Below are 19,709 nucleotides of genomic sequence, written 5' to 3'. Positions count from 1 at the left end.
TCTGCGAAGGCTCAGAAAAGTACATCTCCCACCCCCCATCCTCACCACATTCCACAGAGGTTGTATTGAGAGCATCCTGAGCAGCTGCATCACTGCCTGGTTCAGAAATTGCACCATCTCGGATTGCAAGACCCTGCAGCAGATAGTGATGTCAGCTGAGAAGATCATCGGGGTCTCTCTTCCCGCCATCACAGACATTTACACCACACACTGCATCCGTAAAGCAAACAGCATTATGAAGGACCCCATGCACCCCTCATACAAACTCTTCTCCCCCCTGCCATCTGGCAAAAGGCACTGAAGTATCTGGGCACTCACGACCCGACTATGTAACAGTTTCTTCCCCCAAGCCATCAGACTCCTCAATACCCAGAGGCTGGACTTACACCAACCTACTGCTCTCTACTGTGCCTATTGTCTTGTTTATTATTCATTGTAATGCCTGCACTGTTTTGTGCACTTTATGCAGTCCTGGGTAGGTCTGTAGTCTAGTGTAGTTTTGTGTTGTTTTTATGTAGTTCAGTGTAGTGTTTGTATTGTTTCATGTAGCACCATGGTCCTGAAAAACATTGTTTCATTTTTACTGAGTACTGTACCAGCAGTTATGGTCGAAATGACAATAAAAAGTGACCTGACTTGACTTGACTTGAAAGTACCTTAGCAAGTACATACTGTCTGGTGAGAAATGAATACATCTTCCTCATCCTGATAATAAATTCTAGAAAACTGACATATTCAGTTCATAGTGTAGGAGCAAACTAGAAGATTACACAGAGTTGTTGTTTGAAATAATGGGCAACTTATTAATAACTGGTGTGCACCAGGAGTCTAGTCAAAACTGATCTACCTGAGCATAAACTTGATCCAGCTTTTCCATTCTCTGTTGACGAGATCACCAGTGAAACTATATTTTGATAATAGAATGGTGGCTACAGGAAGACTTAATTCAGTAAAGACTAGGTCCTGATTACAGAATAAAATGATTATCCACAGGTCTAGCAGTAAATACAGTTTTCTATTGCAACAATGGGTGCAGCTATATAATTAATGAAGTCCATGGAACTTGGGTGTTGTTGTTGCTGCATTCCATGACTCTGATTTTGACTGTGGTTCACTGTTACCCCATTAGCACAATCTACATCCCTATTTACTAGTTATTATCCCTCATGGGTGTGGGGTGGAGATACATCTCTACCAAAGGAGGTGTAAGGCACTCCTTCCCTCCGTTAGCCTGCAGGTCACCCTTGAATACGGTGTAGCACCTGCTTAGCCTCCTGATCAGGGTCACGTGAAGCCATGGGAACAGGTAGTGGATGGTTGTTTGAGCAGCAGGCGCAGATCACAAGTCCTGGTTATGCAACCATTGAGCTAAGCAGATAATTTCTGAAGAGCATTGATAATGGCTGGGGTCATCCGTCTTGTAAAGATACTGTCCAGGAGAAGGCAATGGTAAACCTCTTCTGTAGAAACGTTTATCAGGAACAATCGTGGTCATGGATAGACCATGATCGCCAAAGTCATATGACGTGGCTCATAATGATGACGATGATGACTATCCCTCGCTATTCTTTCCCCTGTAACACTTACTGAACAAGCTGCTGTATAAAACTCTTGTGATTTGCAATGCCTTGTTAAAATAACAGGTATAATTTAAAACATTGAGGAGAATTTCAGTAGGTACAAGATAAATAGCAGGAAAAGCAGAAATAAATATCCCATTGAGAAGTATCAGAACATTTTTAGTAACTTGGAAGAGGTAAGGATTAACTTTATTTCTCACATGTACTGTACGTCAAAATGTTGAGACGTACAATGAAATGTATCATTTGCACCAATGACCAACACATTCTGAGATCACTTCTCAACACATTGTATATGTTAGATTCATCTTCTCTGTGATTTACCAGATATAACAAGGTACCTGTGATTTACAAGTGTAACAGCCTTTGCCCAGAATGACTCCAGTTGCCTAGGGTGAATAGCTGTTGACCCCGCCAAACAGTGCAAATGCTTTGGTGTGGATACAGTGCGAGGTGCCCAGTGATCAGCCACGACACAAATATCAAACAATATACCAAGTGAGAGTAAAGAATTATATTTATAGCAAATTTTGGTGATGGGTTAGTAGCAACAACTAAAAGAAAAGGTGCCACATAAGTAACTTATCAGTCTGGTGCACATAAGATTTTAATACGTTGGAGCTCACACCTCCGATCCCATCCACAACGTCCTTCCGAGTCTCCGGTCACCATCCGAACTCCCGAGGTCCAGTATCTGCCGCCCTGGAACCACTGTCCATTCCCCACACGTCCGTCCTCTCCACACACCTCCTGAAAAAGCCCACGCTCCTCAACTCAACACACATATACAAGATAACATAACATGACTTCCATTGGCTAGCAAATGAATACAATTACCATTATCACATGGTATAACCCAAACATTGCTGTTACAGAGAGCCCCTTGCTCAGCAGTTAACAGTACGAGAATCCATTTTGGTAATAAGCGATTAACAGTTAATATTACTGAGAACCCTACACAAGATATTCCAAAGCGAAATGTTGAGGCTTTGGAGAGGGTGCAGAAGGGGTTTAGCAGGATGCTGCCTGGTTTAGAGGGCATGTGCTATCACAAGAGGCTGGATAAACTTGGGTTGTTTTCTCTAGAATGTCAGAGGCTGAGGGGAGATCTGTTAGAGGTTTACAAGATTACGAGAGGTATATGAGTGGACAGAGAACATCTGTTTCCCAGGGCTGTAATATCTAATACCAGAGGGCGTGCACTGAAGCTGAAAGGGGGTAGGTTCAAGGGAGATGTAAGGGGTAATTTTCCTATTCAGAGATCGGATGTCTGGAATGCGCTGTGTGGTATGGTGACATTCGAGGCCTTTAAGAAATGCTTGGATAGGTACCTGGATGTAAGGAAGCTGGAGGGATATGGGCATGGTGTAGGTAGGAGGGATTGGTGTTTGGGTGCTTTTGATTTGCTTTTTAGCTGGTTCAGCACAGCATTGTGGGCCAAATGGCCTGTTCGGGAGCTATACTATTTTATGTTCTATGAAACAGAAGCGATTTGGAGAAAAGGGTGAGGAAATAATACATGTTAGCATTTCTGAGCTAAGGCATACAGCCTAACACAGCATTAACAGCATTGTCAATAATATGTGAGCTTTGCTCTTGCATTTTCATTTAATATAATTCATTAATCCCAAAGTGGGTTCTTGCTCATTATAACTGGTTCTTTCCTCAGTTTATTGTCTTTTTGAAGAATAGCCACTGGCGATCAATTGTGTTGTGGTCATCACATCGGGGGAGAAATAGTGGCTCAGCTGACCCTTGAGGGACTGGAGGATAATGGAAGTTTCTTCTGACCTGTTTTTTTCCCCATAGAATAAGGATGCTGGATATTTTGACTGACACCCTTAATTACTTCAGTATGAGTTTCATTCCCTGTAGACAACCTTCAGCACTCTCACATTACAACTGAATGTATTACTTAAATGGGAGACTCGAGTACCTATCACCAGTTCTCTGAATCTTTTTGTGGTTTTTCTAATCATTACAGAAGTTCATTGTGTTGCTTCTCCTTCCTCTTGTCATTTTGCCTTCTGATTTGGAGAAAGTTTGACTCCTTTAATGGAGAATGCCTGTGTGTGATTTTGTTTAACGTGGGGAGGATGATCCTTGAGAGAATGGAGTGCAAGATGACTGGGGATTCTTCACTGCCTTTGTGATGTGTCGTTATCTTCTGCCAGCTCCACCGTTGAGGTCTTGGTTCAATCACTCTTTGTCTGGAACCTCCCCCTTGACCTTACCACTATGAGTGACACATAAAGCCACACACCCAATGTTTTAAGGACAGCTTCTTCCCCACCACCATCAGATTTGTGAATGGTCAATTGACCCATGAACACTACCTCACTGTTTTCTTCCTCTCTTTCTGCACTGCTTATCTCAAAACTCTGATCTCAAACCTCCACTGCCTTGCAGCTATACCCACCCATGGGGAAGGCTTTGGGAGTAAACCCCAGGGGAAAATCTGGAGCTGGAGGCCCTAAGGCATTGAGTTCAGTGCTGACTGGCACCTCCTGCAATGCTGCTGTGTCGGTCTCTGGCATTCCTTCAGATTCATCAGATATGTGGAGAGGGGAAGCTTGCTACATGGGCAACAGCTTGCTCTCCATGTCATACTGCCCTGGCTTGTGTATCCAGGCAGCTCAACCCCGACTAACAGAGCCCTCAGATTCAATCTAATTTTCTTTTTTATATATACTTGTTATTAATTTATAGTTTTTCTTATTATGTATTGCAATGTCCTGTTGCTGCAAAACAGCAAATTTCATAGCATATGCCAGTGATATGAAACCTGATTCTGATCCTACCAGGGTGTAATCACCAGACAGCATTGCGCTCAGGATTTCAGCAGCTCACAAGCCTTTAAACCAAGACAAGGTGACGATCCTTGGAGAAGTTACTTTCTAATACCATTTCCCTGAAAAAAAGAAAACAACCTCCGTAAGTGATGCAACCACTGACCTAGAAATTCAACTGATTAGTCGAATTTACTTTGGCATTGAAAATGCAGTCTGACTCGACTGAAACTCAATAAAGACCATTTCCATTCATGCTGGTGCCAGAATGTGTGGCAACATTTGCAGGCTGTCCCCCCGCACATTCAAAGATTCAAAGTACATTTATTATCAAAGTATGTATACAGAATACAACTCTGATAATCGCCTTCCTGCAGGTTGCGACAAAACAAAGAAACACCCTGGAACCCTTTCAAAGAAAACATTGAACACCCAATGCACGAAAAAAGAAGAAATTGCGCAAACCGCAAAAAGGGAGCGAACAGCACATAGGCTTCAAACATCAAACCAGGAGTCTTCGATTTAGTTTAGTTCAATTTAGTTCAGTTCAGCGCTGCACTGCTGGCGGACTGCAGGTCGCAGAACCTGTCTTCGCCAAAGTGCTCTAATCAGACCGCTCAAAAAGAGCAAACAGAATCCAGAAACACATGCAATATGAACCTCAAGGTCCTCCAAAGTGAGTCCACAGCCATGAGCCTTGCCAATCATCACAGAATAAGTCTTTCTGGCCTTTCGAGCTGCACTCCCCAGAAACCCCAGACAACCCCGATTTAACCGTAACTTAATCACAGCACAATTTATAACAACAAATTAACTTACCTAGTAGGTCTTTGGATGGTAGGAGGAAACCAAAGCACCTGGGGAAAAACCACACATTACAAACAGACACTTTAAAGAAGACGCTGGGGTTGAACTCCACACTCTGATGTCCTGAGCTGTAATAGTGTCGCGCTAACCACTACGCTACCGTGGAGATCATTCTGTTAATGTTCTGCCTTGTACTATTTCCATGTACCATTTGAATGAATTGATGCAAGTATTTCACTGTACTTGAGTACATGTGCCAATCATAAACCAGTTCTAATTCTTAAAGACTCTCACAACCTCTGTGCACTATGGTGGTGAAAGTGGAAACACTAGCAACGTGTGTCAAACCATTCCGATACAGAACGTGAAGGTAATAAAAAGACTGCGTCAAAATCAGACCATCTAGTTCCGCCTCAGGTTAATCCTCAGGATGCAGGGTTAAAGCAAAACTCACAACACGCTGGAGGAACTCAGCAGGTTGGGCAGCATCCGTGGAAAATATCGGTCAACGTTTCGGGCCAAAACCCTTCGGCAGGACTGAAGAGGGAAGAGGCAGAGGCCCTATAAAGAAGGTGGGGGGAGGGTGGGAAGGAGAAGGCTGGAAGGTTCCAGGTGAAAAACCAGTAAGGGGAAAGATAAATTGGTGGGGGAGAGGAGGCAGGGAGGTGATAGGCAGGAAAGGTGAAGAAAGAATAGGGGAAAGCACAATGGGTAGTAGAAGGAGGCGGAACCATAAGGGAGGTGATAAGCAGCTGGGGGGAGGTGGCAGAGTGACATAGGGATAGGGGAAGGGAGGAGGAGGGAATTACTGGAAGTTGGAGAAATCTATGTTCATACCAAGGGGCTGGAGACTACCTAGATGGTATATGAGGTGTTGCTCCTCCAACCTGAGTTTAGCCTCGTCATGGCAGTAGAGGAGGCCATGTATGGACATATCTGAATGGGAGTGGGAAGCAGAGTTGAAGTGGGTGGCTACTGGGAGATCCTGTCTGTTTTGGCGGACGGAACGGAGGTGCTCGATGAAGCGGTCCCCCAATCTGCGTCGGGTTTCACCGATGTAGAGGAGGCCGCACCGGGAGCACCGGATGCAATAGATGACCCCAATAGACTCAAAAGTGAAGTGTTGCCTCACGTGGAAGGACTGTTTGGGGTCCTGAATGGTGGCAAGAGAGAAGGTGTAGGGGCAGGTGTAGCACTTGCGCTTACAGGGATAAGTGCCAGGTGGGAGATCCGTGGAGAGGGACATGTGGACCAGTGAGTCGCGGAGGGACCGATCCCTGCGGAAAGCGGAGAGGGGTGGGGAGGGAAAGATGTGCTTAGTGGTGGGGTCCTGTTGTAGGTGGCAGAAGTTGCGGAGGATAATGTGCTGGATCCGGAGGCTGGTGGGGTGGTAGGTGAGGACAAGGGGAACTCTGTCCTCTGTCCCTCCATGCGGGAGGATGGGGTGAGAGCCGAAGTGTGGGAAATGGAGGAGATGCAGGTGAGGGCATCACTGATGACAGCAGAAGGGAAACCACGATCCTTAAAGAAAGAGGACATTTGAGATGTCCTGGAGCGGAAAACCTCATCCTCAGAGCAGATGCGGCGGAGACGGAGGAACTGAGAATAAGGAATAGCATTTTTGCATGTGGCAGGGTGGGAAGAGGTATAGTTGAGGTAGTTATGAGAGTCAGTGGGCTTTTAGAAGATGTCAATGGACAGTATGTCTCCAGAGATGGAGACCGAGAGATTGAGAAAGGGGAGAGAAGTGTCCGAGATAGACCAAGTGAATTTGAGGGCTGGGTGGAAGTTTGAAGTAAAGTCGATGAAATTGACGAGCTCAGCATGGGTGCAGGAAGCAGCACCAATGTAGTCGTCAATGTACCGAAGGAAAAGTTGGGGAGCAATGCCAGAATAGGTTTGGAGCACAGACTGTTCCACATAACCAACGAAGAGGCAGGCGTAGCTAGAGCCCATGCGAGTTCCCATAGCTACACCTTTAGTCTGAAGAAAGTGGGAAGAGCCAAAAGAGAAGTTATTGAGTGTGAGAACCAGTTCTGCCAACCTGAGGAGGGCAGTGGTGGTGGGGAACTGGTGAGGTCTATTATCCAGAAAGTAGCTGAAGCTTTGAGGCCTTCTTGTTGGGGAATGGAGGTGTATAGAGATTGGACATCCATAGTGAAAATGAAGCGGTCAGGACCGGGGATCTGGAAGTTATTGAAGAGGTGGAGGGCATGGGATGTATCCCGGGTGTAGGTGGGGATGGACTGAACTATGGGTGACAAAATGGAGTCCAGGTAGGCAGATACAAGTTCGGTGGGACAGGAGCAGGCAGAAACTATGGGTCTACCAGGACAGTCAGGCTTGTGGATCTTGGGGAGGAGGTAAAACTGAGCGGTACAGGGTGTGGGAATTATGAGTTTAGTGGCTGAGGATGGAAGGTCTCCGGAGTTGGTAAGGGTGGTGATGGTACGGGAGACGATGGTTTGATGTTTTTTGGTGGGGTCTTGTTCTGAGCTAAGTAAGAGGTGGTGTCAGAGAGCTGCCGTTTGGCCTCAGTGAGGTAGAGGTCCGTCCGTCAGACTACTACAGCACCACCTTTGTCAGTGGGTTTGATGGTGAGGTTGGGATTAGTGCGGAGAGAGTGGAGGGTGGAGTGAACGCACTGTTCAGAGGGAGTGAGGATGGAACAGGAGAGAGGAGTGGTGAAGTTGAGACGGTTGATGTCTTGGCGACAGTTGGAGATAAAAAGATCGAGTGCAGGTAGAAGGCCCGGGTGGGGTGTCCAGGAGGAGGAGGAGGTTTGAAGACGGGAGAAGGCGTCCTCAACTCAGGTTGGAGGAGCAACACCTCATATACCGTCTAGGTAGTCTCCAGCCCCTTGGTATGAACATAGAATTCTCCAACTTCCGGTAATTCCCTCCACCTCCCTTCCCCTATACCTATGTCACTCTGCTCCCTTTCCCAGCTGGCTATTACCTCCCTCATGGTTCCGCCTCCTTTGTGTTTTCCCCTATTCTTTCTTCACCTTTCCTGCCTATCACCTCCATGCATCTCCTCCCCCACCCCTTTAGCTTTCCCCTTACTGGTTTTTCACCTGGAACCTACCAGCTTTCTCCTTCCCACCCTCCCCCCACCTTCTTTATAGGACCTCTGCCCCTTCCCTCTATAGTCCTGACGAAGGGTTCCGGCCGGAAACGTCGACCGATCTTTTCCATGGATGCTGCCCGGCCTGCTGAGTTCCTCCAGTGTGTTGTGAGTGTTGCTTTGATCCCAGCATCTGCAGGTTATTTTGTGGGTGCAAGGTTAGTTGTTAGCTGTGCGCAATGGGGGATGTGTTATGGATAGATAGGGTGCGACCACCAGGATGTCATTGGATTGAGGTTTAGACCACGAGTTCATCGGGTTGTCAAATTGATAAGTTAAGAAGGCTTATGGTGTGTTGGCCTTCATTAGTTGGGGGATTGAGTTCAAGAGCCCTGAGGTAATGTTACAGCTCTATAAAATTCTGGTTAGACCACACTCGGAATATTGTGTTCCGGTTGGCTCATTATAGGAAGATTGTGGAAGCTTTAGAGAGGACGCAGAGGAGGTTTACAGGATACTACCTGGATTAGAAAGCATGTCTTATGAGAATTGGTTGAGCAACCTAGGGCTATTCTCTTCAGAGTGAAGGAGGATGAGAGGTGACTTGATAGAGGAGTACAAGATAAGATCAAGTAGTCAGAAACATTTTCCCAGGGTGGAAATGGCCAATACTAGGGGTTATAATTTTAGGTGACTGGAGGTGAAAGGCAGTATTCCAGGCTTTTCAGGGTGTCTGAAACACACCTCAATGATTAGCCATTTGATCCGTGAGGCCAAGCAGAAAAAAGGCGACCTAACAGTTGTCTGGTTAGATCTCGTGAACACCTACTGGTCTATTCCACATGACCTTATCCAAAAAAGACTTGACCCAATTTCCCAATTTACCCAATTTCCCTCGGGATCAATAAAGTATGACAATGACTATGACCACTACTACATCCCAGTGGCTATTCGAGACACGATCCTAGGAAAATTCAAACTCAGATTTACATCAGCCCATTTCACAACTAGTTGGCAGGAACTCCAGAAGGGGATTCCAACAGGGTGCACCATCTTCCTCATCCTATTTATTACGGGAATGAACTTCCTAATATCAGCAGCAAAAGATGTAACCCGCGGCCCGACGCTGGAGTCGGGCATTGCTCAGCCGGCTCTACGAGGGTTCATGGACGATATCACTATAACAACTGTGTTACATGTCCAAGCAAGATGGGTATTGGAAACCCTGGGTAATGTAGCCATTTGGGCGAGGATGTCCTTCAAGGTCAGGAAGACCAGGTGTATGGTGATCAGAAAGGACAAAGTTACCAGCAAGTTTAGCCTCCAAGTTCAGGGTGAGGTCATCCCTTCCATCGAAGATAACCCGATAAAATGCTTGGGGGAGTGGTTTAATGTGTCAGTGACAGATGGGGCCAATGTCACCAATGCTGTGAAGCAGACAGACGAATAGCTGAAGAAAATCGACAAATCTGGACTTCCCAGTAAATTGAAGACCTGGCTGTACCAATACGGCATTCTGCCCAGGCTTCTCTGGCTCTTCACACTTTAGGAGTTCCCCATGACTGCCGTAGAGGGCATCGAGAGGAATACCAACAAGCACCTGTGGAGATGGTTGGGAGTTCCCCCAAGCTTCTCTTCAGTGGGCCTCTATATTCGATCTGGGCAACTGTAGCTTCCCCTGTCATCTGTTGTGGAGGAATTCAAGTTGGCAAAATGCAGAGCCTTATTAAGCTTGAGAGATTCTAATGATGTCTTGGTAAAGCAAGCAGGCGTTACAACCAGATCTGGGCGTAAGTGGGCAGCCAATGTAGCTGTGGAGGAAGCAGTGTGTCCTCTGAAGCTGCGAGATATTATCGGCAACCCCTGTGTCGGGCGGGAAGGCCTCGGCTCAGTTCAGTTTCAGCAGTGGGGAAGCGCAAGCATAAGGAACAGGCGAGACATGATACAGGCAGAAGTACGGATCCGTGAGGAAGAGAAGCGGATTTCAAAGGCAGTGGAACAAGAGTCCCAGGGTGCCTGGACAAAATGGGATCCGCCTAAGCTCAAGATCTCATGGGCAGAGTTATGGAGACTGGAGCCCTTCCGTATTTCCTTCCTCTTGCGATCCGTGTATGACAACCTTCCTTCACCATTACATCTGTACACATGGGGGATGAGAGAGGACCCGAACTGTAAGCTCTGTGGTCAAAAGGAGACACTGGCCCATATACTGTCTGGGTGTAAAACAGCTCTAACTCAAGGATGGTATAGGTGGTGCCACGATAAGGTGCTTCTGGCTCTTGCTGACACACTAGAGCGAGAGAGATGCAAGAAGAGGACGGCTGGCACAGATTTGAGGAAGGCCGTCACCTTCATCGAAGAGGGAGCCAGGCCTTTAGTAACCAAATAACCAAAGCCCAATCTACGGCTAACGGCCAGGTCCTGGGAGATAAGGGTCGATGTGGGAAGGAGGCTGCAGTTCTCAGATATGGTGCATACAACCCTACGCCCGGACATTGTACTGTGGTCAACTGAAGACAAGAAGATAATTCTGGTTGAGTTGACTGTGCTGTGGGAGGAGGGATGGGAAGAGGCCCACGAGAGAAAGGCCTTGAAGTACCAGCCCTTAGTGCAGGAGTGTAAAGACAAGGGATGGCAGGCATGGTTGTTCCCTGTGGAGATCGGCTGCAGAGGTTTCCCAGCCAAATCAGCATGGCGGTTGTTGTCAGATCTTGGCCTGGACAAAAGGAACAAAAAACAAGCAACTCATAGGATGGGGGAAGAGGCAGAACGAGCCTCTTGTTGGATTTGGAGTAGGTGAGAGGAGGGGAGCTGGAAGCCAGGAGCAGAGGGGCAGTGATTTGGCCACCACTGCCGGCCCACCAACTGGAGAGTGTCATGGTTAAGGGTCGAAACACTCGGTGAAGGTTGGGAACCACCTGATGACATCTGCTCCTGGCTGAAGGCTACAGTTACCTTATAAGGTACCTGGAGAATGCACCCTAACAGGTGTATGTAACAAGCAATGGGGGAATGTGGGAAGTTTGTTATACAGAGAGCAGTGAGTGTGTTGAACACCCTGCTAGGAGTGGCGGTAGAGGCAGATACATTAGGGACATTTAAGAAACTCTTAGATAGGCACTGTGGCATCATGAATGACTTATATCAGAATGCTGTTTCTCGATTTCAGTTCCGCATTCAACACTATTGTCACACAGACCTTGGTGAACAAACCCCTGCTCCTCGGTCCATATACACCAGTGTTGAACTTCCTGAACAACAGATCTCATAGAGAGTGAGGATGCACAACTGCTCCTCCCTCCCCACCATCTGCAACACGGGCGTCCCCAGGGCTGCGTGCTGACCACTGCTGTACACTCTGCTCACACATGAATACAGGACCAAACAGCCAAGCAATCATATAGTCAAGTTCATTGAAGACGCGACAGTGGTGGGGCTCATCACCAACCACAAAGAGACGTCTTACAGAGAGGAGGTGGAAGAGATCGAAGCCCAGTGTCAGGCAAATAGCCTCTTCCTTAATGTCAACAAGACAAAGGAAATGGTTAACGACTTCAGGCGTAGTCACAACCTCCCTTTACGTCAGCACACAGTGGAAACTGTGAGCAGTTTCAAATTTTGTCTTGTTGACGTTAAGGAAGATGTTCTTTGCCTGGCACCAGGCCTTGATCTCTCCACCTTCTCTCCATAGTCTGGCTCGTCAAATTTATTATAATAATAATAATTATTATTATCTCTTTTCTCTTCCTTCTTTTTGTATTTGCGCAGTTTGTTGCCTTTTTGCACACTGGTTGTCGGGCCTGTTGCTGAGTGGTCTTTCACTGATTCTATAATGGTTATTGGATTTATTGCATATGCCCGCAAGAATATGAATCCTAGGGTTGTATATGATGAGATATATGTACTTTGATAATAAGCTCACTTTGAACTTTGAACTTGAGGAATTGATGCAAAGGCTGGAGTTGTTGACATTTGGGATAAGGCTGAGGTCATCGTCAGGTACGAAGGGAGTCAGAGAAACATTTGAGTCTGTTGATGCATTAGTGCCATTATAAAGAAGGCACAATAGCATCTGTACTTTCTAAAATTTTGACACACCTATAGATTTGCAACGGAGAGTATACTGACTGGTTTCATCACGGCCTGTTATGGAATCACCAAAGCCTGGGAAAGGAAAAGCTACAGAAAGAGGTTGACACAGCCCAGCCCATCACAGGAAATACCCTTCCCACCACTGAGCACATCTACAAGGAGCACTGTCACTGGAAAGTAGCATCCATCATCAGGGACCATCCTAGGCCATGCTCCTTTCTCTCTGTTGCCACCAAGAATGAGATACAGGAACCTCAGGACCCACACCACCTGGCTTGGAACAGTTATTGCCCCTCAACTATAAGATTTGGTACGTCACCAAAAACACTCGAAAATTTCTACAAATGTACCGTGGAGAGCATTCTAACTGGCTGCATCATCCTCTGGTATGGGGGCGGGGTGGGTATGAAGGTGCTACTGCACAGGATCAGAATGAACTGTTGAAAGTTCTGAACTAGCCTCCTCAGCATCCAGGACATCAGCAAGGAGTGATGACTCACAAAGGCGGTGTCCATCATTAAGGAGCCCCATCACTGAGGTCATGCCCTGTTCTCATTGTTATAATTGTATAAGGGCTAAGAGTGTTGTAAAAGCAAGCCTGAAGGCTTTGTGTGTCAATGCAAGGAGCATTCGTAACAAGGTGGATGAATTGAAAGTGCAGATAGTTATTAATGAATATGATGTAGTTGGGATCACAGAGACATGGCTCCAGGGTGACCAAGGATGGGAGCTCAACATCCAGGGATATTCAATATTCAGGAACAATAGACATGAAAGAAAAGGAGGTGGAGTAGCATTGCTGGTTAGAGAGGAGATTAATGCAATAGAAAGGAAGGGCATTAGCCAGGAGAATGTGGAATCGATATGGGTAGAGCTGCATAACACTATGGGGCAGAAAATGCTGGTGGGAGTTGTGTACAGGCCACCTAACAGTAGTAGTGAGGTTGGGGATGGCATTAAACAGGAAATTAGAAACATGTGCAATAAAGGAACAGCAGTTATAATGGGTGACTTCAATCTACATATAGATTGGGTGAACCAAATTGGTAAAGGTGCTGAGGAAGAGGATTTCTTGGAATGTATGCAGGATAGTTTTCTGAACCAACATGTCAAGGAACCAACTAGAGAACAGGCCATTCTAGACTGGGTATTGAGCAATGAGGAAGGGTTAATTAGCAATCTTGTCATGAGAGGCCCCTTGGGTAAGAGTGACCATAATATGGTGGAATTCTTCATTAAGATGGAGAATGACATAGTTAATTCAGAAACAAAGGTTCTGAACTTAAAGAAGGGTAACTTTGAAGGTTTGCGACATGAATTAGCTAAGATAGACTGGCAAATGACACTTAAAGGATTAACGGTGGATATGCAATGGCAAGCATTTAAAGGTGGCATGGATGAACTACAACAATTGTTTATCTGGGTTTGGCAAAAGAATCAACCAGGGAAGGTAGTGCACCCATGGCTGACAAGGGAAATTAGGGATAGTATCAATTCCAAAGAAGAAACATAAAAATTAGCCAGAAAAAGTGGCACACCTGAGGACTGGGAGACATTCAGAGTCCAGCAGAGGAGGACAAAGGGCTTAATTAGGAAAGGGAAAAAAGATTATGAGAGAAAACTTGCAGGGAACATATAAACTGACTGTAAAAGCTTTTATAGATATGTGAAAAGAAAAAGATTGGTTAAGACAAATGTAGGTCCCTTACAGTCAGAAACAGATGAATTGATCATGGGGAACAAGGACATGGCAGACCAATTGAATAACTACTTTGGTTCTGTCTTCACTAAGGAGAACATGAATAATCTTCTGGAAATCGTAGGGGACCGAGGGTCTAGTGAGATGGAGGAACTGAGCGAAATACATGTTAGTAGGGAAGTGGTGTTAGGTAAATTGAAGGGATTAAAGGCAGATAAATCCCTAGGGCCAGATGGTCTGCATCCCAGAGTGCTTAAGGAAGTAGCCCAAGAAATAGTGGATGCATTAGTGATAATTTTTCAAAACTGTTTAGATTCTGGACTAGTTCCTGAGGATTAGAGGGTGGCTAATGTAACCCCGCTTTTTAAAAAAGGAGGGAGAGGGAAACCGGGGAATTATAGACTGGATAGTTTAACATCGGTGGTGGGGAAAATGCTCGGGTCAGTTATCAAAGATGTGATAACAGCACATTTGGAAAGCGGTGAAATCATCGGACAAAGTCAGCATGGATTTGTGAAAGGAAAATCATGTCTGACGAATCTCATAGAATTTTTTGAGGATGTAACTAGTAGAGTGGATGGGGAGAACCAGTGGATGTGGTATATTTGGATTTTCAAAAGGCTTTTGACAAGGTCCCACACAGGAGATTAGTGTGCAAACTTAAAGCACACGGTATTGGGGGTATGGTAATTGACGTGGATAGAGAATTGGTTGGCAAACAGGAAGCAAAGAGTGGGAATAAATGGGACCTTTTCATAATGGCAGGCAGTGACTAGTGGGGTACTGCAAGGCTCAATGCTGGGACCCCAGTTATTTACAATATATATTAATGACTTGGATGAGGGAATTAAATGCAGCATCTCCAAGCCTGCGGATGACACGAAGCTGTGCGGCAGTGTTAGCTGTGAGGAGGGTGCTAAGAGGATGCAGGGTGACTTGGATAGGTTAGGTGAGAGGGCAAATTCATGGCAGATGCAATTTAATGTGGATAAATGTGAAGTTATCCAGGTTGGTGGCAAAAACAGGAAAACAGATTGCTATCTGAATGGTGGCCGATTAGGAAAAGGGGAGGTGCAACGAGACCTGGGTGTCATTATACACCAGTCATTGAAAGTGGGCATTCAGGTACAGCAGGCGGTGAAAAAGGCAAATGGTATGCTGGCATTCATAGCAAGAGGATTCGAGTACAGGAGCAGGGAGGTACTACTGCAGTTGTACAAGGCCTTGGTGAGACCACACCTGGAGTATTGTGTGCAGTTTTGGTCCCCTAATCTGAGGAAAGACATTTTTGCCATAGAGACAGTACACAGAAGGTTCACCAGATTGATTCCTGGGATGGCAGGACTTTCATATGATGAAAGACTGGATTGACTAGGCTTATACTCGCTGGAATTTAGAAGATTGAGGGGGGATCTTATTGAAACGTATAAAATTCTAAAGGGATTGGACAGGCTAGATGCAGGAAGATTGTTCCTGATGTTGGGGAAGTCCAGAACGAGGGGTCACAGTTTAAGTATAAAGGGGTAGCCTTTTAGGACCGCGATGAGGAAAAATGTCTTCACACAGAGAGTGGTGAATCTATGGAATTCTCTGCCACAGGAAACAGTTGAGGCCAGTTCATTGGCTATATTTAAGAGGGAGTTAGATATGGCCCTTGTGGCTAAAGGGATCAGGGGGTATGGAGGGAAGGCTGGTACAGGGTTCTGGGTTGGATGATCAGCCATGACTATACTGAATGGCGATGCAGGCTCGAAGGGCTGAATGGCCTACTCCTGCACCTATTTTTTATGTTTCTATGTTACCATCGGGAAGGAGGTACAGAAACCTGAAGGCACACATTTAATTATTCAGGAACAGCTTCTTGCTGTCTGCCATCAGATTTCTGAATAGACATTGAACCCATAAACATCACCTCAGTACTTTTTAATTTCTATTTTTGCTCTACTTACTTAATTTAACTATTTAATATAAATATACTTACCATAATTCAGAGTTTTTTTCTATTATCATGTATTGCATTGTACTGCTGCTGCAAAATTAACAAATTTCACAACATTTGCCAATGATATAAAACCTGATTCTGATTTGAAATTTGTTGCATCCAACCCCTTTGCAATAATGGGGAAAAAATCTATAACATTCCAGACCTTAATGTCCACGGTCTTCATTATGTTATGACACCATTTGACTGCAATGAGCAATGAGCAGTGACAGCTGTCAGCAGAGAAAGGGGACTCGATGTTTTCACTTCTGTGTGAAGGGCAGCATTTTTTTTTACTGAGAATTGGCCAGAGGCTGTGAAAGACAAAATGGAGCGGACAGCTCCAGGCAGAACATGCAGTACAGATAACCATTCAAGCTGACTGTCATTGTCGTACATGTCAGGAAATCTGCTGGAAAGATGGTCAGGGAGAAATTGAATTGTATTCCTCAATTAACTCAGAACACTGTGCTTAAACCCTGGGATTTACAGTTGCAGTCAGTACCCTTTTTCTAATCAACTTGTCAGCTCCCGAAAGGGATCTTTATGATACTGGTTAATTTAAATGCCAGATCATTAGTATCAAATCATAGCAGGAGTTAGTTATACAATATATATATTTAAGAAACTTATGCAAGGGTAATGAATATGGATGACTAAAGAGAATTATAAAGGGAAAATTGTATACAATGAATTCAGATTCAGACTTACTTATCACATGTGCAAAGGTCTTCGGCACATTTATATAGCCAGGGTGCCTAAGACTTGCAAAGTACTGTATATGTCAACGTGGAGAGGAGAGCGAGGTTATACATCTGCCATGAGCAAAGGATGTTGGGAATGGAAACGGTGGAGCGTCACGGGAGGGGCGTGAGTCAGGTAGCAGAGAAGGAATGCCAGTGGCAGGAGGTGGTGTGGTTGCAGACACACCCAGCCCTGAGACACCAGGCAAGGTCATTTGATTCCAAAACATTTGGTTTATTGATCATTACAGAATGTCCCTCTGGTGCTTCCTGCTCCTCCCCCTTCTCCCAACCACGATTTCCCTCTGCCTGCCCCCTTTCCATTCTCAGTCCACAACAAAGACCCATATCAGAATCATCACTCACATATGCAATGAAATGTGCTTCTTTTTTTGCGGCAGCAGTACAGTGCAATACATAAAATTACTACAGTAGTGTGCAAAGGTCTTAGACACCCTAGCTAGATATATGTGCCTAAGACATTTGTACAATACTGAACATGGGACCGTATAGTCAAACATGTTGTTTGCGTGAACAAACAGCACAGCTAATGGTTTTCTGAGGGCATCCCACAATTGTCACCACATGTTCTGATACCAAGATAGTATGCCCACAAAGCTTGGTAGAAGAACACAGAACACAAAACAAAATATAACAAGCAACAAAACAAGCCCCTCACACACAGACAGTCCACCACCTCCAGGAATTGAATGGAAAGTTTAATGTTTTTCAGGTTCAAGTTAAAGATCAGGTTAAAGATACTAATCCCTCTCCCTCACTCTCTGTATACCCATGACTGTGTCGCCACCCACAGCTCCAATTTGCTAATTAAATTTGCAGATGATACTACATTGATTGGCCTTATCTCAAATAATAATGAGGCAGCCTACAGAGAAGAAGTCATCAAGTCATCACCCTGACACAGAGGTGTCAAGAAAACAACCTCTCCCTCAATGTTGCAAAAACAAGGGAGCTGGTTGCGGACTACAGGAGGAATGGAAACAGGCTAACCCCTATTGACATCAATGGATCTGTGGTTTAGAGGGGGAACAGCTTTTTCTTTTTCCAATATTTTTTATTGATTTCTATATAGAAGAATACAGAGTCCAAGAGAATACATATTATAAAACAAAAGAAAAAATGTAATAATACCAGATACAGTATATTGAATCACATTAACAAACTCCTTACTCTATATTCATATAGATTAGATTAATTCGTGTATTAGAATATAAACAATTTTATTTAAAAAAAATCTACATCCACTACTGAAGTCGAAGCTGTTTGGGAAAAAGAAGAAAAAAAACTTAGCAGATAATAAAATATACTATTAACCAACTTCTGTACTTTAACAGTAAGTCAAAGATTATGAAAATAATTTAAAGACAGCCCCCACAAATTTTGAAAATCTTGGTTAGATTCAGAAATTGAACAACAAATCTTTTCTAAATTTAGGCATGTCAGAGCATCCCGTAACCACCGAGCATGATTAGGCGGAACAGCATCCTTCCATTTAAACAAAAGCGCCCTCCTAGCCATAAGAGCGATAAAAGCCAGAATGTGCAGATCAGATGTCTTCAAAATGATATCTTTCCCTCCAACAATGCCAAATAGAGTAGTCAAAGGATTAGGCTTAAAATTTACTTTAAAGAGAACAGAAAAAGTTTGGAATACTTCCTTCCAATATTTTCCAAGACTTGGTCACATCCAAAACACATGAATAAGTGAAGCTTCTCCATTGTTACACCTATCACAGTAGGGAGCTATATCCCTATTAAAACAAGGGGAGCAGCTTTAAGTTCCTCAGCATGGTCATCTCACGTGGTCTTTACATACCGGTTGTGTGGTGAAAAAAGCACAACAGTGCCACTTTCACTTCAGACAGTTGAAGAAGTTTGGCACGAGTCCCCAAATCCTAAGAACTTTCTACAGGGGCACAATTGAGAGCATTCTGACTGGCTGTATCACTGCCTGGTATGGGAACTGTACTTCCCTCAATCGCAGGACTCTGCAGAGAGTGGTGCGGACAGCCCAGCACATCTGTAGATGCGAAACTCCTGCTATTCAGGACATTTACAGAGACAGGTGCGTAAAAGGAGCCTGAAGGATCATTGCAGACCTGAGTCACCCCAACCACAAACTGTTCCAGCTGCTACCATCCAGGAAGCGGTATCGCAGGATTAAAGCCAGGATCAACAGGCTCTGGGACAGCTCCTTCCACCAGGCCATCAGACTGATTAATTCATGCTGACACGTTTGTATTTCTATGTTATATTGACTGTTCTGTTGTACATACTGTTTATTACAAATTACTATAATTTGCACATTGCACATTCAGACGGAGATGTAACGTAAAGATTTTTACTCATGTATGTGAAGGATGTAAGAAATAAAGTCAATTCAATTGTCATTCAACCATACATGTGTGTACCACCAAACAAGACTTTCCTCCAGACCAAGGTGCACAACGCAGTACATATAATTCACACTCAACACATAAGTAATATTACCATGAATAAATTAAAAAATAATAAGGTACATTTATGACAAAGTTTAAAAAGTAAACAGTATAATGCTATTGGCACTTCATACTGGGGTTTTCTGACTGGAGGCCTGTGACTAGTGGTGTGCTGCAGAGATTAGTGTTGGGTCTGTTTGTTGTTTGTCATCTATATTACTGAACTAGATGATAATGTGGTAAACTGGATCAACAGATTTGATGACAACACCAAGACTGCGGGTGTAACACACACAAAATGCTGGAGGAACTCAGCAGGCCAGGCAGCATCTATGAAAAAGAGTACAGTCGATGTTTCGGGCCGACACCCTTTGTTGTGGACAGCAGGAAGGCGATCGCTTGCAACAGGATCTTGGCCAGCTGGAAGTTTAAGCAAATCCGCTGATAGAAAGGTTGTGAGTGGTGGTAAAAATCTTCTGAGGTGTATATATTTC

At 44.7% G+C, this 19,709-nt stretch overlaps 1 long non-coding RNA gene across 1 annotated transcript in view; it reads right to left on the bottom strand.

Annotated features, from left to right (window-relative positions):
* Positions 1 to 2,118: 2,118 nt before the first annotated feature.
* Positions 2,119 to 19,709, bottom strand: part of LOC140194530 (uncharacterized) — a 52,467-nt gene continuing 34,876 nt past the window's right edge. Inside the window, exons 2-4 of the long non-coding RNA XR_011885235.1 lie at positions 5,189 to 5,226; positions 4,382 to 4,491; positions 2,119 to 2,330 (exon numbers count right to left, since the gene is read on the bottom strand). This is a non-coding gene — a long non-coding RNA (uncharacterized lncRNA). The remainder of the gene's footprint in view (positions 2,331 to 4,381; positions 4,492 to 5,188; positions 5,227 to 19,709) is intronic.

This window comes from Mobula birostris, chromosome 3 (assembly GCF_030028105.1).
Source record: "Mobula birostris isolate sMobBir1 chromosome 3, sMobBir1.hap1, whole genome shotgun sequence".
Lineage (NCBI taxonomy): Eukaryota > Metazoa > Chordata > Chondrichthyes > Myliobatiformes > Myliobatidae > Mobula > Mobula birostris.
The sequence above is the reverse complement of the archived record's forward strand: the minus strand, read 5'-3'. Positions and strand labels throughout refer to the sequence as shown.